The following is a 27,166-nucleotide window of genomic DNA, read 5'->3' as shown; positions in this document are numbered from 1 at the left end:
ATAATTGTTTTACATAAAAAGTACTTTCTTTTGATGGTATTTAATCACCACTCTTTAAGTGATTTGCTAATTAAACAAAGATCAAATGTTTTGAAAAAAAAACATGTTTTTCTTTGTTTCTGTTATAAAGGTTTGCACATAAATAATTGTTCTTCATAAATGTAGCCAAAAATGTATTCTGCTACATTTCTTTAGTGAAAATAACCCAAATCAGTGTTTAATATTTACTCTGTAGGAGAGTTATAGAGCCCACAAACTATGGTATATATCCGAAAATCGATCAATCCTGATGTACTGGCGACCTAAAAATGTCCGCACAGTACAGATATTCCCCAAATAACCCTTTTTTGAAAAGTAGACAGTCCAAGGTATTTAGTAAGAGGCATAGAGAGTTTTTTGAAGCTGTAATTTTTTGTCATAATTTTTTGGAAAATGAAGAAATTACAAAAAAAATCATAATTTTTTACATACTGTCACCAGTGCAGTACAGCATCATTATATAACTAATGAGGGGGCGATCAGAGGCACTGATTGGTGGCAGTATGAAAACATTTTTTTTTTAATTTTCTTTCTTTTTTTATTACCATTACATAGCAGCAAACAGATATTTGAAGCTGCTGGTGCCTCTGGAGTCCCACGGACATCAAGGTGTAGAGTCCTCCAGAGTCTTGCAACTGTGCATAAACCTTCTATTCAGCCACCACTAACCAATGCTCACAAGCAGAAACGGCTGCATTGGGCAGAAAAATACATGAAGACTAATTTTTAAACAGTCCTGTTCACTGATGAGTGCCGTGCAACCCTGGATGGTCCGGATGGATAGAGTAGTGGATGGTTGGTGGACGACCACCCTGTTCCAACAAGGCTGCGATGTCAGCAAGGCAGTGGCAGAGTCAGGTTTTGGGCCGGAATCATGGGAACAGAGCTGGTCGGCCCCTTTAGGGGCCCTGAAGGTGTAAAAATGACCTCTGCAAAGTATGTGGAGTTTATGACTGACCACTTTCTTCCCTGGTACAGAAGGAAGAACTATGCTTTCCGTAACAAAATCATCTTCATGCATGACAATGCACCATCTCATGCTGCAAATAATACCTCTGCATCAATGGCTGTTATGGGGATAAAAGGAGAGAAAGTCATGGTGTGGCTTCCATCCTCCCCTGACCTCAATCCTATTGAGAACCTTTGGAGCATCCTCAAGCAAAAGATCTATGAGGGTAAGAGGCAGTTTACATCCAAACAGCAGCTCTGGGAGGCTATTCTGACATCTTGCAAACAAATTCAAGCAGAAACTGTCTAAAAACTCACAAGTTCAATGGATGCAAGACTTGTGAAGCTGCTATTAAATAAGGGGTCCTATGTTAAAATGTAACGTGACCTGTTAAAATGTTTAAAAAGTTAAAATGTTGTTAAAAGTTTGATTGAAATAGCTTTTGATTTCGGTAAATATGCTGCAAACACAACAAATGACAATTTTCAGTTCTTTACAACCTATAAAGTGTTTTGAAACTTACTGTGCGTAATAATTTGGAACAGTGCATTGTAAGTTTTTTATGTTTAAAAAAAATACTGTTATCATTAGGAGGTTTGTTCAATAAAATTTGAATTGTACTCTTAATAGTTGACAACATGAGAATTATGCTGACTGTTATTTACATCAATTATTTAGGTAAATGAGAAAAATATCATTTGCATAATAATTTGGAACACGGTGTAATGTTACGATAGTAGCATTGTACTACTCTGGGGAAGTGATCAGCTTTTTTTTTTGTTACATTATGTTTTCTTATAGCAATGTCACTGCTGTAAGCAAGCATTTTAATGAATATAATCTATTCATTCAATTTATTTTGTTGTGATTAGCTGTGATTGGCCACAGCTAATCACATGGTATACATGAGCTGTGATTGGCCCTGTGTGTACCATGTGATCACTGTGACCAATTGCAGCCAACAACATAATGCTGCTGTCTCTGTTGCTCCTTCATCCAGAGTGAAGGCAACCTAAGGCTGCATTCACACCATAGCGTTTTGTTAACGCATGTAGATGTGCATGATTTCTCACACAAAACATGCCAAAACTGCCTGTCATACGTGCATCATTATTCATTGTTAATAGCACTCCAAACGTGGCAAAGACACACATTTGTTGTACATAAAAACATGGCAAAATGCAAGGTTAAAAAAACACAAAGTTCACACTCTAACAGGTACATGAGCTACTTTACTTGCTGTGTGTAGGACAGCTGATTGAAATCAATATGTGTAGGCAGGTGCAGTTAGCCAATTTCCACTAGCTGGCTCTGTACCAGAATAGTGTCTGCTTACAGCAGACAGTGTCATCAGGTGCTGGGCCCCTTTTTAAGTAGAGCTTCCTATAGTGATGTCAGAGGTGAGTCAGAACCCATATATAAGTCAGGTAGGGGCACACACACACACCTACACACACACCTAAACACCCCACAATCAGCACAAATAGGTCCTGGTCAGGGAAGGAGACTGGGTGGAGTGGGCCTGTATGCAGTAGAAGTCAGCTGTAGTCTGTCTCTTATGGAGGTGGGGGTTAGGGCAAATTGCAACCTTTGAGCTCCCTGTGTGAGGCTTCTTCCCTTGAGGGTTCCTGAGAAAGATGTACCTAGCAAAGAAGGTGACTACAGAGAGCACAGTCCTGTGAGTACTAATGACCCTGGGAAGAGGAGAGACTGAAACGAAGATGACTGTTAAAGTTCTGCACATGCGGACACTTGACTACTGCAGATCGCCCACTAATTGTGAATGACAAGTGACTCCAGAATGTATGTCAGTGTGATGTGACAGTAATGCTGTTTCCTAAACATCACCAGTAAAGTGCAGCAAACTATTTCGTGTGGAGACTCTTTCCTTGGGGATGTAAGTGTCTATGGCTGTGAATGTTGTGTGCAGGCCTATGGCAAGGAACATGGCACAAGATGGCAGAGGGTTCCGCCTCTGGCACAAATAAATGGCACAAAAATGAGTACAAATGCACAAAAATGTGGCCCAATTTTGCACAATGAAAAATGTGAATGCAATCTTAGGCCTGGCTCACACTTGTGTGATTTCAGATGTGACTTCAGACACAGAATTGCATGACGATTGAAATCAAGGTTTTTTAAATGATGTCCGTTCATATCAATGCAGTGCACTATGTTTTTGGAAAAGGTACATGTGCTACATTGGTGCTGTAGCAGCATAATTTTGGCCTTGTAGACATCAATGGAAATACACCAAAAAATGCATGTAAAGTAAACATGTTTTTAGTGCAGAATTTTGTGTATAAAATTAATTCTCCTTCTACAAAAAAATGCGGGAAGCATGAAAAACTCATCCAAAGCGCACTACAAAATTCCAATGAAAATCAGCTACATTAGTGTGAACCTAGACAGGTAGTGTGTTACTGGTCAGATCATCAGGTGAAAACCGAGGGATGCAGCCATCACATTTACTGATTGGTAAGCTGCAATACTGTATATCACATTATTTGTTTCTGATTTAATACCGCTTATAATAAAAAAAAACTTTGTGCAATCTTCATATTATTGAAGCATTAAAGTGGGATTGTTTAAAAGCTTTGAATATTTGATATGAATTAAAGTAAATCTAAAATGCCCTGCACGTTTAGTACCTATGTGGTACACCACAGTTATTTTTCATGGTATAATAATTTATTTCTGATTGTGGAAACATATTTGCACCAATTTGTGGGTGGGCTGCAGAGCTGGTAAGACATCGCCTTCCTCTGATGTGTAGATTGCCTCCCCCCTCAAAACTCTTATTTGGTCATGAGCCTACTTGGGTGTGTACGATGCCAGTGCAGGCATGTTCGCCTATAGTCTCCACTAGGAACACTTTAAACAGGATGAAGAGAATGAAGAAAATTTATAGCCTATATCTTTGTGTTGTGACAAAAAGAAAGTGTAGTCCTAATGATCATTCAGGTGCATTCAACATGAAAGTTAAACTCAACAGACATGAAAACTGAATTACTAAATCCACAGATAAAATACATAGGTAGTTATTTGTAAGCAGGTGCTAAATGAGGTATTGCTATATTAATTATTACCTTGGTTAAGTGTTTCTTCTGCTGTGTAAGTTGTACTGCATAGTTCGTGTTGCCCAGCAGGAGTGTTGCTGTGTGGTAGGCAAGGGTTAACTCTGACTAGCCAGACTTTCCCAGGCTTTTCTGAGGAGCACCACCCTCTGCTGGACAAAGCATTTAAAAAGGAATCTGTATCTAGGTAAAAGGTCCTGTTTGCTCTCACATGGGAAAAGGACAGTGCCGCTGAGTATATAATCTCCACTTTACTGCCTTGCTGCCCCTTGTGGCAAACCAGCTGAGGTTCCAAGGAATATGGACTTAACGACTTTCTCACCTAATTAAGATATGGCTATTTCATGGGCCAGAAGGTAGCACCAGGGACATTTCTAAAGAACGGAAACAATTAAAGGGCACTTAGAAAAGCATGTACAGGAATGTGTATAGAAAATATTGCTGAGAACTGTTTATCTGTTATATTTAACTCATTCAACATAGAATTTATGATTAAGATAATCTGCCTGGTCTGAATTCACTAAGGGGGTGCATGCATGGCATATCAAAGAACAGGGCTTAGAAGGGGGATGAAGAGAAGTCAGTGTGGACACATTATAAGAGTCTAACCAGCAGCAGAAGGAGAGGTGGCTATGCTGCTGTTGCTGGGGCTAAAAGTGGAACTTTACCCATAACAACTTGATAAAAAATAACGTTCTTTAGCAAGGAACATACATTCCATAATAATTATGCTGCCAAAATTAGATTGCGCTGTAAGTTGCCTCTACCTTTGCTCCTGTTTCTTCTTCCTGCAGGCTGCCATTTTGCTGAAGCTCAGAGCCCCTAAACAGCAGTAAATCATAAAGTGGAACTAAACCCATCAGTTTGACGGTTTAAACAAAATTACATTCCTGGAATGCCGAGATTGCTGTCACATTTTGCACTCTCCAGTTTTAGTAAATCAACCCCAAAGGGTTAACTGTATAAATAAAGTATGCTCATAACTAAGTTGGAGTGCCGCCTTAACGATGATTTAGCGTATCTGCAACCTCTGCCTGTAGATGTGAGCATTAATGAGCATTACTGGCGAGTCCTCCTATTGGGTGTGTTAGCCCATGCCCACATTTTTTACTTCCCAAAGCATTGCATTTATGTTTATCTAGTAAATCCAGTATTTACAAAGCTCTGCCCCACAATACAGTTCTGCTTTTCAGGGAAGGGGATCTGATTTTTTTATCTGCTGTAGTTTCACTTTCACTTACAGTTCTTCACCTCATCCTCACCCTATGACTGGACAGTGAAGGAGAAGCAAACAGATGAACTCATCTCTCCATCACTCTGCTTTCTGTCCCTATCAGCATGTTCCTTGTACATGAATTGTTTGGTTCCTTCTGCTTCTCCCTCTCCCTGTTCTGTTGTAAAAAAAACTGAAAGAGGCTAAGACTATGTCAATTCCAGGTACTTGTATTGCTTTCAACACTTAATGGTGTATTAATGATTGCACAGCTCCATTACTGTGTGCCTTTTACAGTCATGTTAAAATGTAAGTTTGCCTCATGGAAATTAATTTTTGTAGATACTTTGTCCAGCTTCCCACAAGTCTCTGACATTGACTTATTTAAATTTCTACCGCTTCTTCATGCAAAATCAGTTTCAAGGTGTTTGTGTAGATTAACTGCCCATTTCAAATTCCCCCACAACATTTCAATGGGATTCAAATTATGACTTTGACTAGGCCAGTGTTTGTCCCTCCATTTCTTCTTTTTAGGCTATTCCTTGAAAGATTTGCTAGCGTTGAATGATCCATTTCTGGTTTGAGTTCAACTTTTTATATAGATGGCCTCACTTTCTCATCAAGCAAACATTAATATGACACAGCATTTATGGTTCACTCAATGACTTCAAAGCTGCCCAGACCCTGAAGCATTAAAGCAACCCCAGACAATAATTTCTACTTCCATTACTGGTAGTCTTGCTCTAATGTTCTTTTTGGAAAGGAAATACTTTTTTCTGGTATGCCTCCCATGAAACAAAAGGTATACCGATCAGGCAAACAATCCAGATCAATCCACGACAGGTGCAGGCTCTGGCTCGCCACCACACACGGTGCAACAGGAAGAAGGATCAGCCGCACACCAGAGGATAGATGAATATAGTGTGTATTTATTGATCCATAGGACACACAAAACACCAGGACATGAATACAGGACTTGTTAACGCGTTTCACACAATCATGTGCTTAATCAGGTTAAGTACGAGATCGTGTGAAACACGTTAACAAGTCCTGTATTCATGTCCTGGTGTTTTGTGTGTCCTATGGATCAATAAATACACACTATATTCATCTATCCTCCGGTGTGCGGCTGACCCTTCTTCCTGTTGGTATGCCTCCCATACATGTTAAAAAGGTCCAGACTTTTTTTCTGATTGTAGATACATGCACTCTAATGCAAACTGCTGCGAGAGTTAACAAAAAGGGAAAGGAGAAGAAGGCGGGAGAGCCCTGATAGTGCACAATTGTTGAGGCTGCGGTCACCCAGCTAAGGGGGAATACATGGCCTTCCTAGTGCGCGGATGGAGAAAACTTGTCTTCACACAGCATCATTGTGGTTGCTCTCTATGGCTTATGTATTCCCATCTTGGGTGCTCTTTGGGGGTTCTCAGGTGGGCAAATGAAGTGGTAGAAAGAGTCAGTGCAAAAAGGGCCCTTAGGTAGTTTGATTGACATAGGCACCTTTATCAATCGATCTACCTAAGGGCCCTTTTTGCGCTGACTCTTTCTATCATTTTGAATAATTTGGCAATTCATTTAAATTCCTTACCAGATTCCTAGACATTCACAATCTTCCTTCTGAGGCCCTTAGGGAGCTCTATTAGTCTTGGCATGATGACATCACACATGACAATTGCAAAGAGAACACCAGATCCTAAATCTCTGAGGCTTTAATAACACAGGTTCCACCTTCATAATCTTTTACCAGCATGGGGATGCACAGCTGTTGCATGCATCCCCATGCTGGCGTCCCATTCATTTATATTGAGACATGTGGCTAAACAGGCACAGCCGCTGTGTCCTAATATAACATGTGGATGTATGCAGATGCAGGTCCCCAAATGCATCCTGTACGCGTTCTGGGACCCACACACATCTGAATGTTAAATTAGGATACAGCGGTTGTGCCTGTGCAGCAATGTGCCCCAATATGAATGAATAGGTTGCTGGCATGGGGAAGCATGCAACAACTGTGCATCCCCGTGCATGGGAGACGTGTGCCTGTGCCCTGTGTGCATAGCCCTAACAAGGTTCTAATCGCTGGCAGCTAATCTAGAACACCTGATTCCAATGTAATGGATTTCATGTGATGTTAAATATAGGGGGTATAATCCATGACAAATCTGCTTTTTGCTTAATTTAGATTATGAGATTATATAATTTGTTCAAATATAGCACCTTTACATGTAGACACTGCTAAATGACAATATTTAAAATTAGCAGTCTATTTAAATTAATTTATAATCATTTCGTAATTTTTCTCTGACCCACGATAAATGCTTAGTGGCACCCGCTCAGGCTAACAAGGTCCGATGATTGAATGCTAGTGAGGGTGCAGGCTGGGGAAAGGCTCATCCAGACCCATAGCATGTTGTAGAAATAGGAAGAGATAGACTGAATGCCGCACACCTCGCCCAGCCTGAGTGGTTACCAGGTAAAAGTAGCCTCAGTTTGATTCATCCAAGAGGCATGGCTTGGATGAATTGAGTTGAGGTTGCATATCCCTTTCAACCCATCCGCCTGGATGAGGTGTGCGGTGGCTGGGCTATCTCTTCCTATTTCTGCAGCATCGTTGATTTTTCTACTATGGACACCTTTTGTAAACTTTTATATACCAAGCACTCATCTATCTTTCCTGTGCAGCACTCACTTCTGCACATAACCTCTCCAGGCATCAGGCCTGACAACAGGACTACATGTCCAATGAGTGCAAGCATGCTGGTCAATTTTGTAATGCACATGTTCACTCAATCACGGAGTGTGTGCTGTACATCACAGAGGGTCAGTTTTGATAATTCCCATTATCTTAATATCATAGTGCAAGCTGTATATCACAGGGTTTCTGTCTTAGCTGCACGTATCTGTGTGGTCCCCAGAAAAAGTATGTATGTTACAGTGGCTCCATAGAGACCAGCTTGTGATAGGAGTCACCGCAGAAACAGTCATGTTGTCCAAAGAAAAAAAAATACAAAGCATCTTGTGTTGAAATGATAATGAATTAACAGACAAGACAACATGTACAGTTAAGTCCATATATACTGTATTTAGACACAGGCACAATTTTATTTTTTTTCATGTATTTACTAAAACATATTCAAGCTATAGTTATATCATGGATATGGGCTGAAAGTGCACACTCTCAGGTTTAAGTTGAGGGTATGTACATCCAAATTGGAGGAAGGGTTTAGGAATTACAGCTCTTAAGAGTAGCCATCCTCTCTTTTTCAAGGTACCAAAAGTAAATGGACAATTGAATCAAAAGCTGTTTCATGACCAGGTATGGGCTACTTCTGTGCTATTTCATCATCATTTAAGCAGGTAAAAGATCTGGAGTTGATTCTAAGTGTGGTATTTGCATTTGGAATCTATTGCTGTGAACCTATATCATGTGTTCAAAGGAGCTGTCCTTGCAAGCGAAATAGGCCATTGTAAGGCTTCAAAAATGAAACAAATCCATCAGAGAGATAGCAGCAACAGTTTGGTACATTCTGAGGAAAGAAGAAAGCACTGGTGAGCTCAGCAACACAAATAGGCATGGATGTCCAGGGAAGATAACAGTGGTGGATGATCGCAGGATCCTCTCTATGGTAAAGAAAAACACATTCACAACATTCAGACAAGTGAAGGACATTCTCCAGGAGGTGGGCATATCATTGTCAAAGTCTACAATCAAGAGAAGACTTCACGAGAGAAAATACAGAGGGTTCACTACAAGGTGCAAACCATTCATAAGCCTGAAGAATAGAAAAGCCAGATTAGACTTTGCCAAAAAACATCTAAAAAAGCCAGACCAGTTCCGGAAAAGCATTCTTTGGATGGATGAAACTAAGATTAATCTGCACCAGAATGACAGGAAGAAAAAAGTGTGAAGAAGGCTTGGAACAGCTAATGATCCAAAGCACACAAAGTCATCTGTAAAACATGGCAGAAGCAGTGTGATGGTATGGGCATGCATTGCTTCCAGTGGCACTGGGTCATTGGTGTTTATTGATGATGTGACAGAAGACAGAAGCAGCCGTATGAATTCTGCAGTGTTTAGTGATATACTGTCAGCCCAGATTCAGCCAAATGCAGCAAAGTTGATTGGATGGCGCTTCACAGTACAGATGCACAATGATCCAAAACACACTGCAAAAGCAACCCAGGAGCTTTTGAAGGAAAAGAAGTGGAATATTCTGCAATGCCCAGTCAATCACCTGATCTCAACACACACGAGCATGCATTTCACTTGCTGAAGGCAAAACTAAAGGCAAAAAGACCCGCAAACAAAGAACAACTGAAGATACAGTTGTGACCAAAATTATTCAACCCCCAATGCTGTAAAGGGGTTTAGGGACTATAGTGTACATTTGGAATTGTATTCAGAATCAAATCCTACAAGGACGTTGTAACTACCCAAATGCAACTAAAATGACATCAATTGTTTATGTAATACAGTAGTAAATGGTTCTTATGTGGTTTCTTCATTGCCACAATTATTCAACCCCTTAAAGACTACCACTCTGAAGAACAGAGGTTCATACAGGTGCTTTCCATCAGGTATTGAAAACACCTGTGGATGTCACCGAGCAGCAATCAAGCATAATAAGCACCAATTAGGCAGCTTTAAAATGACTGTGATACTCAGCTCCTTCTAGACATTTACTGGTGTGGTTACAAACATGGTGAAGGCAAGAGAATGGTCCAGGAAGACAAGAGAAGAGGTGATTTCTCTTCACAGGAAGGGCAATGGCTATAAGAAGATTGCAAAGATGTTAAACATACCAAGAGACACCTTAGGAAGCATCATTCGCAAATTCAAGGCAAAGGGCACTGTTGAAACGCTACCTGGTCGTGGCAGAAAGAAGATGCTGACTTCGACTGCTGTGCGCTACCTGAAGCGTAGAGTGGAGAGAAGTCCCCGTGTGACTGCTGAGGAACTGAGAAAAGATTTGTCAGATGTGGGTACAGAAGTTTCAGCCCAGACAATAAGACGCACACTGCGTAATGAAGGCCTCCGTGCCAGAACTCCCAGGCGTACCCCCTTGCTGTCTCCAAAGAATAAGAAGAGTCGACTGCAGTATGCCAAAAGCCATGTGGACAAACCACAAAAGTTGTGGGATAGTGTTCTGTGGACTGATGAAACAAAATTAGAACTGTTTGGGCCCATGGATCAACGCTATGTTTGGAGGAGGAAGAACAAGGCCTATGATGAAAAGAACACCTTGCCTACTGTGAAGCATGGTGGAGGGTCAATCATGCTTTGGGGCTGTTTTGCTTCTGCAGGTACAGGGAAGCTTCAGCGTGTGCAAGGTACCATGAATTCTCTTCAGTACCAGGAGATATTGGATGGAAACGTGATGCAGTCCGTCACACACCTGAGGCTTGGGAGACGTTGGACCTTTCAACAGGACAATGATCCCAAGCATACCTCCAAGTCCACTAGAGCATGGTTGCAGAGGAAAGGCTGGAACATTTTGGAGTGGCCATCGCAGTCACCAGACTTAAATCCGATTGAGAACCTCTGGTGGGACTTAAAGAAAGCAGTTGCAGTGCGCAAGCCTAAGAATGTGACTGAACTGGAGGCCTTTGCCCATGAAGAATGGGCGAAGATACCCGTAGATCGCTGCAAGACACTTGTGTCAAGCTATGCTTCACGTTTAAAAGCTGTTATAACTGTAAAAGGATGCTGTACTAAGTACTAAGATTGAATGTCACTTGGGGGTTGAATAAAACTGATAATGCTGTGAGCACAGAAAAGACATTTGTGGTTATTTCATTATAACTGTTATGTTATATTTGTCTGACCTACAAGTGCCTCTTTAATGTAAATGTAAGCAAGATGACTGAATGATCAAAAGCAATGTCAAACTGGCCAAAACACTCAATTTCAGTGGGGGTTGAATAATTTTGGTCACAACTGTACCTGCAGTTTGAGCCTGGCAAAGCATCAGAAATGAGGAAACGCAGTCTTTGGTAATGTCCATGTGTTCCAAACCTCAGGCAGTCATTGACCGTAAAGGATTCTCAAAATATATTAAAAATGAACATTTTATTTATGATTATATTCATTTGTTCAATTACATTTGAGCCCCTGAAAATGGAGGGACTGTGTATAAAAATGGTTGCAGTTCCTAAAATTTGTACTTGATAGTTATGTTCAACCCCCTGAATTAAAGCTAAAAGTCTGCACTTCAAATTCATTTGGATTGTTTCATTTTAATTTATTCTGGTGGCACGCAGAACCAAAAGTATGAAAATTGTGCTTGTGTCCAAATATATATGGACGTAGCTGTAGGATAGGAACCTTAGTCCATTGGGTTTTTAAACCTTTTATACTTTAAAGTGGTTGTAAACCCTTTCATATACCCAGTGACGTGACTGGCCTCAGTTGATACACAAAGATGAAACAAATCCTCCTACATAAGTTGTACCTATTTATTTGAAGTCTTCTACTCTCTACCTTTGTTCAAAGTGCTGGATTTTGAAAGGATGTCTCAGAGTTGAGAAAAAAGGGAGAGCTGAAGTTACACTTTGCAGAGCTCAGTGAGAGTTCTGAGTGCTGATTGGAAGGAAGAGACACACCCCCCTCAACACAGCACACAGGAAAAGAGCTGAGGCTGTCAATCTGCTGGAGGTCCCTCCGCTGTCACAATTCACCTATTGGTGTCAGGATAATTTGTCAGAAGGGATTCATGCAGATAGAGGAACATAGCAGCAGACAGAAATGGCACTTAATGTGCTCTTAATTGAGACAAGTACACACTATAGAGGTAAATCCTTTGTTCATATTTCATGTCTGATGTTTACAATCACTTTAACCACTTGCCCTCCAGATGATTTACCCCCCACCCCTTCCTGACCAGGTCATTTTTTGCATTACAGCGCTGTTACTTTAACCCCTTAATGCCGACATAACAAAAATATGCTGCCTCACAGAACTAGGTTTTACGTGGGGCCGCATATTTGCGTACCTGTCTTTTTGCTGGGAGCGCGCCGCACAGCACGCTCTCAGCACAAAGACCGTGGTGTCACTTAGAGCCCCGAGTCCCGTTCTAATGATCGGGACACGGGACTCCCGATTCCGGGTCACATGATTTCTGCGATAGCCTCTGATTGGCTATCACAGTAATCAGTCACTGTACAGCCCAGCCCCTTTGTGTTTTTTTTTTCTCTCTCTATGAATGGAGGAGAGAGATTGTATCTCTCTAACTCCTGGCATAGAGGGGAAAAAATGTTTGTAAAAAAAAGAAAGATAAATAAATATTCAAAAATAAAATAAAAAAATAAAGAAAAAATACCTAGATCAAGGTTCGATCTAGTTCAGTGCCAGGGTAAGTGTTTGGGTCAAGGTCAGGGTCAAAGGTCAGGATTTAAAAAAGAAATTTGGTGTCAGTGTTGCATGTCTTTTAGGTAACAAAAAACAAAATGTGCACTATTGTTTCTGGGCTGTACTACGGGTACTAACAACAAATGACATACACATGTGTGGTATCGTTGTGATTGTCAAGAGCTGGAAAATTTATTTTGGGTTGTTCTTTGGTGGTAGTAACAAGAAACACACAGCTAAATAAAAAAAAATATTTTATTTTACTATTTTGGGCCAGTTTTCCTTTGATAATAAAAAATAATCAGGAGATATCCACTACCATTTACCACCAAAAGAAAGCCCAATTTGTCCTGAAAAAAACACGGTATAATTCACCTGGATTACTAACACATGTCATCATTGCAAATTTGTGCTTAGGCATTTAGATTTGTTTTACCCTTAGGCGTGAAGGGGTTAACTGACAATTGCACGGTCATGCACCACTGCACCCAAATTAAATTTATCCTTTATTCCCACAAATAGAGCTTTCTTTTGGTGGTATTTGATCGCCTGTGCATTTTTTCTTTTTTGCACTATAAACAAAAAAAGACTGACAATTTTGAAAAAAAAAACAATATTTTTTACTTTTTGCTATTAAACATGTCCAGTAAAAAATGTGAAATATAACGTTTACAAATGGCAGTATATATACTGGATTATTTATTTATTTTTTACTAGTAATGGCGGCGATCAGTGGCTGTAGCGGGAATTCAGGCATTCTAACAGTGGGGTGGAACTGATTTGGTGTCACTGACATCCCAAGTGACACCAATACAGTGATCAATGCTAATAAAAAGCACTAACACTGTACTAATGGCACTGGGCAGGAAAGGGTTAACATCTGAGGCTATCAAAGTTAACTGTGTTCTGTGTGCTGTTTCACATTATCTGCTATGTGTGTGCTTCACTGTAAGCACACTGCTTTGTATGGCTCTGCTTTGCAGAGCCATACAAAACAGTGTGCAGAAGCTGACAGGGGAGAGATCTGTATTGTTTACATACAGGTCTCTCCCCTGTTGGAGATACTCAGCGATCGCCGAGTGCCGGCGAGTAATCACCAGCTGGGACCCGGTGATTGACAGCCGAGGCCGCGAATGGAGTGCTTTTTATTAGCACTGATTACTTTGTTGGTGTCACTGGGGATGTCAGTGACACCAAGTCAGTTCCCCCCAGTGTCAGAATGCCCGCTGCATTCCCGCTATAAGTTGCTCATCGCTGCCATTATTAGTAAAAAAATATTTTTTACATTTCAAAATCCCAGTTTATATACCGCCATTTGTAAATGCTATAACTTTCATGCAGACCAATTCATTTACATGTATTGGGATTTTTTTTTAGCAAAGAAATGTAGCAGAATACATTTTGGCCTAAATTTATTTAGTTATTTTATCCTCAAAATTATCAGTATTTTTTTGTTTATAGTGCAACAAATTAAAAGCGCACAGGCAATCAAATACCACCCAAAGAAAGCTCTATTTGTGTGAAAAAAAGGAAATTTCATTTCGGTGAAGTGTTGCATGACCGCACAATTGTCAGTAAAAGTAACGCAATGCCGTATCACAAAAAAAGGCCTGGTCAGGAAGGGGAGGTAAATCGTCTGGAGGGCAAGTGGTTAACAAACATACAACATGACAGTTGTTCTAGCCCTACCCCACTCTGCTAAAGAAAAACAATTTTATTTCTGAGTCACACTTGCAATCCTATGGTTTGCAAGTTCACAGGATAATTATGGAGGACACAGCGGGGAGGTGAAGCAGTCACCTGCTTGCATGTGTTGCTCTCTCACTGGATTGATAAGTGATGTGTCACTTTATGTCTGTATTCTGCAATGTTTTTGGCAGCAAAGGAGTGACATTTTATTATTTTGAGAAATCATAACCAAAACAAACTCTAACTTAAGTGCTCAAAACTTGTATTAGCTGGTTTCGTTACAGACTACACTTGTTTTCATCTTTTTAACAGAAAAAACAGTGGTGCTGAGGTTTCTTCTATATTAGTAGTATGACCCACTATTGACCTCACGCCAGAGGACCCTGCTTGAGGATTGAGTATGGTATAGTGATGACAGCATTGTAGCTGAATAGCTATTATATGTTTCAGGCTCCAATGACATCGTGGTACATGTGCATAACATTCCCAAAATGTCTGGTTTCCAAAAACTGGTCATAGATTGGGTGAATGTTAAAGTGTTACTAAACCCAGGACCCTGCATTCACTATATCTGTTCTCCCACAGTACACAGAACATGAAAATGCAATTATTTTAGTGAATATAAACTTCTAAATACCTCTCATCAACAGTATGAGCAGTCTTGTGACATCTATCAGTGTCCAGATGAGCACCGGTTAATCTTGTAAGAGGAGTTTTCATTTTCCTGACTGTCCTATGAGGCTGCATAACCCCTGATGCTCTGTCTGTACAGCAATGATTGGCCCTGTGTTGATCACATGCACTCTCCCAAAGAAAAAGAAAACTTTCTAGCCATAGATATTAAACTGAGCAATGTGCAGAGTGACTCCTAGAGCTCTGTACTTAATAGTACAGATGGATTGGGGACAGTAGAAGAAGGGGAGAATCAGAGAAGACATACAGCTGGTTTACACAATGCGGAGGTTTAACCCCTTAGGTTCCACAGGGAATATACCAAGCATGCTTTACTGCATATACAGACTGATTTTACTGTTGTGGGTTTAGTAACACTTTAAGTAGGATTGGTCTGGTGGAAAGATGTTGTGGGCTTCAGTCAATCATGGTGGATGTCAGGTATGTTCCCTGTTCTATTAATCTATCAATATTTTTTTATGAAATGATTTAGGCGTAAGATTAAGAATATTTTGTAAAATAGAAATATTGTCAGGGCACAACAAATCTGGATGTCAGGCTCCATACTATGGGTCCTCTGTGTCTCAGTCACAGAATCTTTTACATGTTCAGAACAACTATACAGTGAGACTTGGTTGCATTTTGATATGTTCCTGATGCGTTTTTTATACTATTGGGGTTTTTGGTAGAGGAGGGAGACTGGATGCTGGTTGTTAAGGAGCCGGCACCCACTGGCATTATAACAAACAATAACAACCAATGACTAATGAACACCAGAACAAATGATAAAAGTCCAAATTGAGATACTAAAAGACTGGAGATGCATTTTGGGGACGGAAAACGCTAATTTCTTTAACTGCAGTTCATGTAGATACTGCTGGCTGGACTCTCTTGGTCCAGCAATAAACTTCCTGGAAAGCCCTATCTTGAATCCATAAAAGTTTCTGATGTTAAATGAAACCCTGACGAGGCAGGCCCTGAAGCTCCTTGGCTGCCTTTTAGCACAATAAATCAATTCGGACTCTATCATATGGTCTAGCGCTCCTTTTGTTGGGTACCCACTGGAGAATAGAGAATAGCCCTTTCTGTTGCGAGCAGCCTTATTTGAGCCAGTGAGCTGTTTTTTTTTTCTTTCCCTTTCCCTATCTTATATGAATTAAAGTGGTTCTAAAGGCTTTATTTAAAAAAAATATATATAACAAGCATGTCTATACTTACCCACAGTGCGCAGTGGTTTTGCACAGAGCAGCCTAGATCCTCCTCTTCTCAAGTACCTCGCCAGCGCTCTTGGCCCCTCCCTCCTGTCAGGTGCTCCCACAGCAAGCAGCTTGCTATGCGGGCACCCGCTGCTCTGTGTGTCCATTCACACATGGAGCTGTGGCTCCGACACTCTCTCTTCTCATTGGCTCACTGACTGTGAGTGACAGCAGTGGGAGCCAATGTCTCCTGCTTCTGTCTCAGGCAATGGGGAGAGGGAGTCCAAGGATAGCCGAGACTCCAATGCACATCACTGGATCACGAGGGGGCTTAGGTGAGTATTGGGGGGGGGGGCTGCTGCACAGAGAAGGTTTTTTACCTTCATGCATAGAATGAATGAAGGTAAAAAACCTTGAGCCTTTACAACCACTTTAGGTCCCAGCACCTCTTGGGGTTTTTTGGTTGTTGTCTAAATTTCAGGGAGAAGAGAGCTTATCGTTCATCTTAATACTTCTTTTAGCATGCAACCCTCTAAATATGAAGCAATGAAGAATAAATAATTCATATGTAAGAGTTATATTTTTTATTTTATAAGGCAATACATTGAACTGTGACTATGGGGTAAGCAAGACAGTAAAGCTGGTCATAGAGCAATCAACATTTGGCTGGTATAGCAGGGATCGGCCAAATTTCGATCAGTATGTGGCCTTTCGATAGACTTCTGTCGAAGAGACATGCTTCAAAACTTTTGTCAATTGGCTGCAGCCGCTGACCAGTACATACTGACAGCGGGATACTCTGATAGCTGCGTGTTCTTTTGTCGTCAAAATACAATCTCCTAGTGGGGGGATTCTTCCATTCATTTTGTTTGTGTGGAGGAATGTTGTTTTTTTTTTGTTTTGTCGGCCCCCTGACCGAAAGAAAAAAAAATCTATCTATGGCCAGCTTAAAGCGGAACTCCACCCAAAAGGGCAAGTTCCACTTTAACCTCCCTGGAGGTATTCCTGAGTGTAGCTCAGGGTAAAGTTTCAGCGCCACAAGTGGTAACCCCAAGCCACACTGTGAAATACCCTGCAGCATTGCTCCGGGATCCCTTCTGCACTTACCTTGTCCTGCGCTCCCGCGATGTCCCCCCTGCAGCGTCCCCAGCAATGTCCTCCGACCGATGCCGGCATCTGTCTTCCGGGTTCCGTTGCCTGTGACGTCAGGACGTACGGGGACGGAACTGGCGGGAAATTTAAAAATGTCAAAAAGTGACATTCACTAAATACACTAAAATCACAACGTAAAACATTACTGTATTAAACCATTTCACATACATTTTATCCCTAGTGCTTTGTCCTGTGCCCTGCCTGCATTTTTACTGTTCTTTCTGCCTGGAAACTGAGAAACGTCCATGGCATCCAAAAAGCGTCTCTTTAGGTCAAAAGCAGTTTTAGACTAGCTAGAGAACAGCGATAGTAAATTAGAACCACTTTCAGAATTGAGTGATAATGATTCGTGGGGAAATTCGTCATCAGACACTGAGACGGTTTTGTGACTTTGCTCAGTCATGTGCAAACTTGGCGCTATATTCAAATTTCAGTGTTTTTGGTCCGATTATATTATTGAATTACATTTATTATTATTTTTTATGATTATTTATTAAATTATAATTTATGATTTCGTGTTTCAAATTTTAACATACCCGGGATGTTTACTAGACTCTTGTTCGGACAGATTTCAGTGAGTTATTCCTAAAAATTACAGGCCTACAATAAAAAAACTACATATTTTAATGCAAAAAAAGTACCGCTTTGAGCACAGAAATACTGACATAATCAGACCGCTAGGGAGGCTACTTACTGGTCCCCTGCTCCCCATGACGAATTGGCATTCTTCTCGATTTTGACAAGGTCTAGGCGATCAGAAACGGAAGTTCTCCTTCCCACCTCCCCCCACAGTCTTCCAGAATGCATGACAGATCCCAGAAGACTGCTTCACCATTCACAGTGGGCACCTGGCTGTGAAGCCGCAAGCTGTCACAGCCAGGTGTCCAAACTTAAGATTTCTGCACCGGGGTTAGAGGACAGTCAGTAAACCCGGTTGGGGTGAGTACACCGCTGGACGTGGGCCAGGTGAGTGGCTATTTTTTAAAAGTCAGCAGCTACAGTTTTTGACTTTTATTTTTTTCAGAGAAGACTGAAGCTCCACTTTAAATAACAAAAAAAAAAATAGTGGGGAACATAAATTTGTATTACAGCAAAAAAAAAAAAACAAAGATAAACAAGGTGTTGTTGGGAGGTATTCTGCCTGTCAAATATAGACCTTTCAACTTCAGATCAAAAAAAATAAAAACCTGCAACCAAAGAAATGCAAATAAAGCACATTTAAAAGCAAAGGTCAAGAATGTTCATGGATCTGACCGTACACGTCAGCAGTTTCACTTGTTGCAAAAAGACAATCCTAAAATGCCTGTGAAGGCCCGTCAGAGAACTGAAACAGTGACGCAAGCGGGAGGGTCAGGTTACAACAACCAACAAATCTGTTCAGGTGAGTCACTAGGAGATTCCTCTCACAGCACACTGAGTCATTTCTCACTAGTAATGCGTACCAAAAATTTTTTGTGGAGCACTCAGTGTGTAAAAAGGATTCATAGAATTCCTGTTCCATGCAGCACATACAGTACACCTGTGTTTTGTAAATCCTAGCTGTACTAGAATTTTAATTTAAATTTAAAATAACCCTGTTAGTAAAACAGTGACTAAAGTAAATCATTCACATGCTCTTTCCCAAGCTTTTATTTACATGCAGAAACGGACATTTTCTGCCGTCTACTAAATCATAGAAATGTAAAGAATGTTTAGTACTTACCAGGGGCAGACTGACCATTTGGAAACTCGGGCATTGCCTGAGGGCCTGGGGTCAGTAGGGGGCCCCATGAGATGCCCCTGGTACCTTTTTCATAGGCTTTTTTGAGTTTGGGCAAGGACACAGGGGCCCCATGATCCCCTATTGCCCGGAGGCCCCATGAGTTGTCAGTCCGCCCCTGGTACTTACTATGCTTATTACAGAAATGCATTTTTTTCTTCCTGTACAGTATTTCAGTACCACTGGCATAAATTATTTTTATGAAAGATGTTCTATATTTGTCTATGTATAGCCAAAAATGTGTAATTTTGTTGATAATAAGGGCTAAAAATCCAATGCTACCGAATAATCATCATGAAAGGTCTAAACTAGGTGATTACATCAGAAATATGTGAAAAAAAAGGGGGAAAAAAGGCAATAAACTTGTTCCAGTGGATTTGGGGCATAAAAACCCCTTTAGAGATTTAAGGATACACTAGGGCAGCCTTTCTTAACCTTTACAATGCAGAGGAAACCTTGACATAACTTTCCGGTCTCAGGGAACTCCTGCTAAAATGACTTTATCCACAATTCATGATACATTAGTGTGATAGTCAGAGGTAAGAATAGTCCTTACACTTATGGTCATTGGGAAGAATTACCCCCTTCCAGATTGCTAAGAAGATCAATGGTGTCAGTGGGAACTTACACGAGAGGCAAAAATTTCTCATTGCTCAAGGAACCCCTGGCAACCTCTGGAGGAACCCTGGTTGAGAAACCCTGCACTAGAGTTTTGAGTCTTTAAACGTAAACATGAATTCCATTTCTAAAATTATATAGACAAATGTGTGTGTATATATATATATATATATATATATATATATACCATACCTGGCCTGTGCACCTGGAAGCTAGAAATTACAGAAGTAAACACCGATACACTAGTGATATCCACTTGCTTCTGGGTCTTGTGTTGAATTGCCGACCTGTCACATTCTGAATACAGAAGGTTGGCTGCCGATTGATTGCAAAAGTTCTCTGATTGGACAAGGTGGAGTGGTGAAATGGTGATGTCGTTCAGTAAATATAAAGCATTTTTTCAGTGGCACCCATGTTGAGTGACCGAACGCCTTTGTTACAATGCAGCAGGCCAGTCGCTCAGCACAGGACCCAGAAACAAGTGGAGATCACTGGAGCGGTGGTGTCTTCTTCAGTGATGTTCAGTTTCCAGGGGCAATGGTATATACATAATTACAATGGTCCAAGCTACTGTATGTATAAATTATCCATACCTGGAATTCATCTTTAATCCTAAACTGTATCAGGTAAAATAATATCTGGCTTTAGGTTTGTCCACTTTCACTGCCCCCCTACACTTCCCTGAAGCCCTTCCTGATAGGTTTGTTTTAAACACCCTATACTTACATGTTTAAATGCAGTCTTCTTGCAGGTCTGGTCACATCATGGGCCTCTTTCTCTTCTTACTCAGGGTACAACTGGTGAACGCCGCACGGTCCTGCATAATGATAGACTCCTAGGGGATGTGATAATGACAGGCTGGGCTCAATGGAAATGGGTAGAATGAAGCTGACTGCTGTTCAACCTATAGAATAATGGTGGTGCTGGACAGAGGAAGACGTTGGGAACAGCACTGGAGCATGGAGAGGGTAAGTAGAGCTTGGCACATTTTTTTTAAAGTATATGTGGTGTGAACCTTTACCTTGTAAAATATAAAATTCAGGTTAAAACAGAAATGAAAGGTAACTGTGTTTTTTTGTTTTCTAAAAATGGTCACATAATCTCTGTTCTCAGCTGCATAAGGAACTAGAGAGCTGGGGATGGAGAAACAGAATTACACTGATCTTTCCAATGAATGGATGTGCAGGGGCCATGTCAGCACAAGTCTTATCATTGGAGGACAGGCAGAGTGTGCTTCCAGCACAACCAGGAAATTGACCACACAGGGATGGGTGTGCTTCTATGCTTGATGAGGTCAGTTTGAAACAGGAAAGCAGAGGGACTGGCAGGAACACGAGGTATTTCACACAAAGGAAGAAATACAAAGAGAACAGGAGACTTTTTAAGTACAACAGACACGTCAGGAATATGGGAAATGTTGAGGTAACGTACACAAGGTTGAGGTAACGCACAGGAATGTTGAGGTAACGTACATAAGGTGGTCCCTTATGCTATCTTGGATGGTTTGGTGAGCATTATGTTTGTCTTTTGGTGAAGAGAAGCATGTATCACTATAGGAAGCCGTGTCAGATTTTTTGTGGCTTTATTTGATTTTTATTATAGATGAAATAGCTGGATACAGTTGTCTATCCTCTGAGATCTGGGACATTCTATATTTCTAAAGTTCAGTAAGCATTGCGGTGAGTTGCCATAGTGATGGTACTTTTGTACTGTTACAGGTAGCTGTGATAGTATTTCTGTAATTTTTTATTTCTATTATAGATCAAACAATTGTACAAAATCTTTGGTCCTGCGGGACTTGTGATATCTGTAATATAAAATGAGGCGTACTCCAGTTTATCATTCTCATTGGCTATGCCCTTAATACGGTTAGCTTTTTTCTATACAGTTGCAAGAAAAAGTATGTGAACCCCTGTGGGTCTCTATCTCAAGATCGTTCAAAGAAGGACATCGAACGAGTTGATCGGGAATGGACAGACAGCGGCGCATAAAAATGTTGTAACTGAAGGTACCTAAAGATTTCCGATGCTGGTATAGAATGCGATTCACGGAGAGAAGAGAAGGATTTGAATCCTCTGTTGGTAATAAAATGATGAGTATGAAGCAGGTTCGCTGAGGACCAATGTTTGAAGGATCATGGTGAAGACCAAGCTGGGGGGAAGGCCGGGTTTCGTAGATATGAGAGTAGTGGGTTATGTGACTGAAGGGAATAATGGGATTTAAGTCTGCCCCAAAGTGATAAATAATGGGATGTTACAGGGTTATGGAGCGGACGGCGATTCGGTGGTCGAAGCCATAGAAGGTTAGCAACTGATAGGGGGTCTCAATCAATCGATTAAAGAATAACCCATTGGGGAATTTCATGAGTCTCATGATATTTGGACAATTGTGCAAGATGCTCCGCTTGGTATTACCTAGTAAAATCCGGGAGACCTAGGCCACCCGTGAGCTTAGATTTGTGTATGGTAGAGCAGGGTACACGAGGACAGATGGAGCACCAGACATATGCGTACACTCGTCGTTGTAGGATACGGAGAAAATGTGCAAGTATGGGAATAGGTAGTACTCTAAACAAATACAGAATTTTGGGGAGAATAGACATCTTTACAACAGTAATCCTGCCCATCCAGGCCAATGGTAAGCAGGACCATTTGGACATGAGACCAGTAAGGTGGGCCAACATTGGTAAGTAGTTGGTTGTAGAAAGATCTAATGGGCTAGGAGTTAGTTTGATGCCTAAAAAGGGAATGGAGCGCTGGGACCAGGAGAAAGGTAAAACATGTTGTAGGTGTGCCAAGTCCTTGTGAGGTAGAGAGATATTGAGCGCAGTCAACTTCTGGAGGTTGAAGTGAGAAAAAGGAGCACGTCGTCCGAAAAGAGGCAAAACTTGTGGTGAGAACCTCCTAGTTTAAGTCCTCGTATATCCGGGTTGGGTCTTATCAGGAGAGCCAAGGGCTCTATGGCTAGGGCGAAAAGCAAGGGAGAAAACGGGCAACCTTGGTGGGTGCCTTGCAGGATTGCAAACAATGCTGATTTATGTCTCAAGTATCTGACTCTAGCCGATGGTGCACAATCCATGCCAAAAAATGAGATCCAAAGCCCCAGTGATGCAGGATAAAGCCTTTCTAATATCTAAGGACAAAAAGCAAGTGGGGATGTTGCAAGAATGGGCTAAATGGGAAAGGAGGACTGCACGTCTAACATTATCTTCAGCTTGGTGAGTGGGTATAAAGCCTACTTGGTTGTTGTGGATGAGAGAGCCTATATATGGGTTAAGATGGGTGGAGAGGATTTTCGCAAGGAGTTTGATATCGATATTAAAGAGGGAAATTGGTCTGTAATTGGACCATATAGAATCATCTGAGTTGGGCTTCGGGATCATAGAAATATTGGCGGTCACTGTGTCGGGGCTAAAAGAATAACCGGCCAGGATGGCATTGAAGGCATTTGTTAAAACTGGGGAGAGTAGGTGGGCAAACGTCTTGTAATAAGTGGCGGAGAAGCCATCTGGACGAGGGCGTTTGCGGGGCTTCAGGTCCTTGATGGCGTTTAGGGTTTCAGTTGATGTAATTGGGCGCTTGAGAACTTCCAATTGGTGGTCTAATAATTTCGGGAAAGTAAGGTGGGCTAGGAGTGTTTCAGCATGGGATTAATCAAAGAGACCTGTTGGAGAATACAGTTGAGACAAATATTTACAAAAAACTTGTAAGATGCGCACTGGGTTGCAAGTGTAATTGCCAGGAGATATGCGCAACTGGATCGGTTTAGTGGTCCAATCAAGTCTACGAAGTGAGATTGCTAGGAATGTGTCCGGTTTATTCGCTCTGGTATAGTATTTATGCCGAGACCTGCAGTGGGAAAGCTCCGCCTGAACCATGAGAAAGAGATCCCATTCCAATCGGGATTGCTCCAAAGCTTTTCGGGTTCCAGGTTGGAGTGATCTGGAAGGCCTGATGGGACTGGTTGTAGTTAATTTCTAGACAGGAGTGTAACTGACATTTTTCTTTATTTAGAAAAGATGCTTTACTGATGCAAAACCCCCGAATAACTGGTTTATGCTCCTGCCATAAAAGGAGAGGAGTTGAGTTGAGGGACAAGTATTCTTTCAGGGCAATCTCAAAATATCCAAATTGTGAGATGGATGGGACAGTAAGTTGTCATTAATGACCCAGGAGGGATCAGTGGCTGAAAGTGCCAGGGATGCAATTGATGTGATAACTGCACTATGGTCGGAGCAAGGTATAGGGAGGATATCAGAGGCGACGAGCCGACAGTCCTGAAAATGTGATCGATGCGTGAAAATTATTTTTGGGGATGAGAATAGAAGGTGTATTGACGTTTCACTGGATTATGTTCTCTCCATGTGTCGACTAAAGAGTGATGGTGCAGGAGATGTTGAAAGGAGAGTTTGGGGGCCAGCGGGAGAAGCGGTTGTGGTGACTTGTCTAAGAAGGGGTATAGGGTGCAATTTGAATCGCCGTAAACAATGAGTGTGCCGCATTTATGGTGATCTGCGATAGTCAGTAGGTGGGAGAGGAACGGCAGCGGGCCCTGGTAGTAAGTAACAATGGTGACTTTGGAGTCAAGAAGCAAACCTGATAAGAGCAGATAGCAACATTCAGGGTCCCCAATCTCAGCATTAAGTGTAAAAGGGGTGGTGCGATGGAAGGCTATGAGAACACCTCTACATTTTAGATTTAGCGGAAGCAGTAAAAACTTGTGGGTAGTGGGGGCCAAAAAATTTGGGGGTGGAAGCTAAAAAAATTTTTTTTATTAAATTTAATTAAAATAAAAGTTTACAGTACATTAAAATAACCAGCAACTAGTGGTCATTGGTGTACTGTCCCCTTACATTGGTGGCCAGTGTAGTCCCTCCTACATTTTTTGGTGAGGGGCAAAATGTATCTTTACATCAGTAGTCAGTTGGTCACAGCAGCTGTAGGGGAGAGAAGAGAGCACTAGAATTACTGGGAATGATGACATCACCCACAGGCTCGCTCCTATGGCCCATCTGTTGTTGGTATGCCTTCCTCTCTCCTGCAGCTGATACAGGGGGGCCAGATTATGTGACCAGAGCAGTGCAGTCTGAAAATAGGTAAATAGTAAATACATCTTTATTACACCAATTAGTCAGTATAGGTGTTAGGAAGGGGAGAGCATTTTAAGATTAGTTACAGTAGGTATAGCCTGAAATTCTGCACTCCTGTGACCCATTTTCAGCTGAAGCCCACTGTCGGCTGACGTCAAAGAGCTGGCCCAGGCTCTGAAAAGATCCCGACCATATGGTTGGGATCCACCCAGATGCCTGGACCGATGAGTATAAATGCTTTTTTCTACATATAAATATAAATCCCATACTTTTCTTTTAAGCCTACCTATCCAAATAACCATAATAACTCCCTCTCAGGATTCCTCCAATTTTATCAGTTCAGTACACATTTTGTTCTGTAGTACCAAGCCCTATAAAAAGGCTGCTTTATAAAAACAAACCATAATGAAGTTTAATACAATATCCTTAACAGATTTGTCAACAAGGGTGTGATTCAAGTTAAATATCCAAAATTACCACTTAATTATATTAACTGCAAATATTTAAATAAACTTTAGTGCTGATGCAGAATAATAAAGCAAACATTCTATGTACCTAGATATTAAACTCCATAAACTCAAAAAAATGCCCTTAAAGTGACTCTGTCACTATATGCAAAACTTTAATGGAGGTGCTGTCTGGAAGGTAAACAGCTTAATGCTGCCATTCTTTGCTCTGTTGAATGGCTAAGCTGGCTAAAAAAAATTAACACTTTTCTGGCTGTCAAAAGTCAGACCCTTATGTATCTTGGGGTGGTGTCCTGCAGTAGCAAATCTGTTGATACAGAAGGTTTTACAGTCAGCATAATTCTTCAACAGAGCTGTCATCTGCATAGGCAACACTTTTTCATCTAATGACAGAAGACCTTCAAGGATTGATCTGGTGTTGCTGGTTTATTAGTTTAATAGCATTTCTGTATAATATAAAGATGGAAGAGAATCACCAGCCAGTGTCAAGCTGCCTACAGATCTACGGCACAACTTAGGCACTTAATCATCTTTCTTTCTACAAACATGTAATGTATGCAATTTTCAATGGATATACTTGCTTGTTTGTCCTTAAGAAGAAGACTTATCAAGGGTGCCCCAGCCAAGGTCTTGGAGGTAGTTACAATACCTGGTAATCTGGTAATTTAAGTGTCTGTGTCACTGAAACCCCATTAACCTCCAAGGTCCTATCTTCTGGCTGCCTTTGATCTTGCTGTTCATTCACAATGGATGCACTGCTATGTATTTTTCAACATTTTCAGTGCTTCAAAATGCATGGACAGGAGATCACTTGAGAGGATTTTCAGTACATGGATAAGAAGGAATGTAGGAACACAGGCAAGCCAAAGAGGCCTGGAAGTGGACACACTGCATAGGTACCTCTCATGCTGAAATTCTGCAGATGACATTGTCTAGAAAGAGAACTTACGTCACTGGTGACATAGAAAGGGCACAAGTGTAGACAAGGAATACTTGAAGGAGCAGGGCTGGTGTAGGAGGTGTGTGACTAATTAGAAATGCAGAGAGAGGCTAAACACACCAGAGCCGACATGTGAGTCTTTATTGAGGTAGGTTTTGGTACAGCGAAGGTAGAGCAAAACAAAAGAAGCGAGGGTCAGAAATCCAGTAATTCACAAAACAAGGGGTCTGGGGGCGCCACTTGATAATCCGACCCTACGTCAGGGTAGCACCACAAGTCCCAGAGTGTAAATAGCAGCGTACTGCCAATATTGAACTACAAGTGCAGTAGTCCTCATTGCAGCATACATACCAGGAAAGAACCACAGGTCCCAGCAAGTAATTACAGTGACCATTGGTGTAGAATAATCATCTAGTGCAGCGGTTCTCAACCTGGGGGTCGCGACCCCTTTGGGGGTCGAACGACCATTTCCCAGGGGTCGCCTAAGACCATCGGAAAACACATATTTCCGATGGTCTTAGGAACCGAGACACCGCTCCTGTCTCAGGCGATCTGTGGGCGGGATGATATGCTGCCCCTGTAACCTGGCCACACCTCCGGGATCACTCAACAGCTCCGCCTCCTCGCCGCTGATTGGCCACCGGAACTGTAGCTCAGGAGAGGCACACAGGCGGCCAATCACCGGCGAGGAGGTGGAGCTTGGAGAGGAGGAGCCGAGCGGCAGCGCGCGGAGATCAAAGAAGATCGAGGGAGCTGCAGGAGCGAGTGAAGAGAGAGGCCAGAGAAGGAAGACAGCTGACAGGTAAGTGCAAATTTTGCTGCTGCAGCCAGGTATGCAGGCTGTAGATGGAAGAGGGAGAGAGCGAGCGAGCCCAGGCTGGAGCAGGGGTCAGCAAGGTAAGTATCATTGGTGTCAGTGGAAGGGATAGTGCCCCATCATTTGTGTCACTAATACCAA

The 27,166-nt window shown here is 41.6% G+C and overlaps 1 protein-coding gene across 1 annotated transcript in view; it reads right to left on the bottom strand.

Moving 5' to 3' along the window:
* The window catches only part of SAR1B (secretion associated Ras related GTPase 1B), an 80,655-nt gene that overhangs the window by 39,386 nt on the left and 14,103 nt on the right, over positions 1–27,166 (bottom strand). The window lies entirely within an intron of this gene.

Source organism: Staurois parvus, unplaced genomic scaffold (genome assembly GCF_062004578.1).
Source record: "Staurois parvus isolate SC_StPar_1 unplaced genomic scaffold, SC_StPar_1.0 ptg000085l, whole genome shotgun sequence".
NCBI classification, from domain to species: Eukaryota; Metazoa; Chordata; class Amphibia; order Anura; family Ranidae; genus Staurois; species Staurois parvus.
Note: the sequence above shows the minus strand (reverse complement) of the source record. Positions and strands in the feature narration are given on the sequence as shown.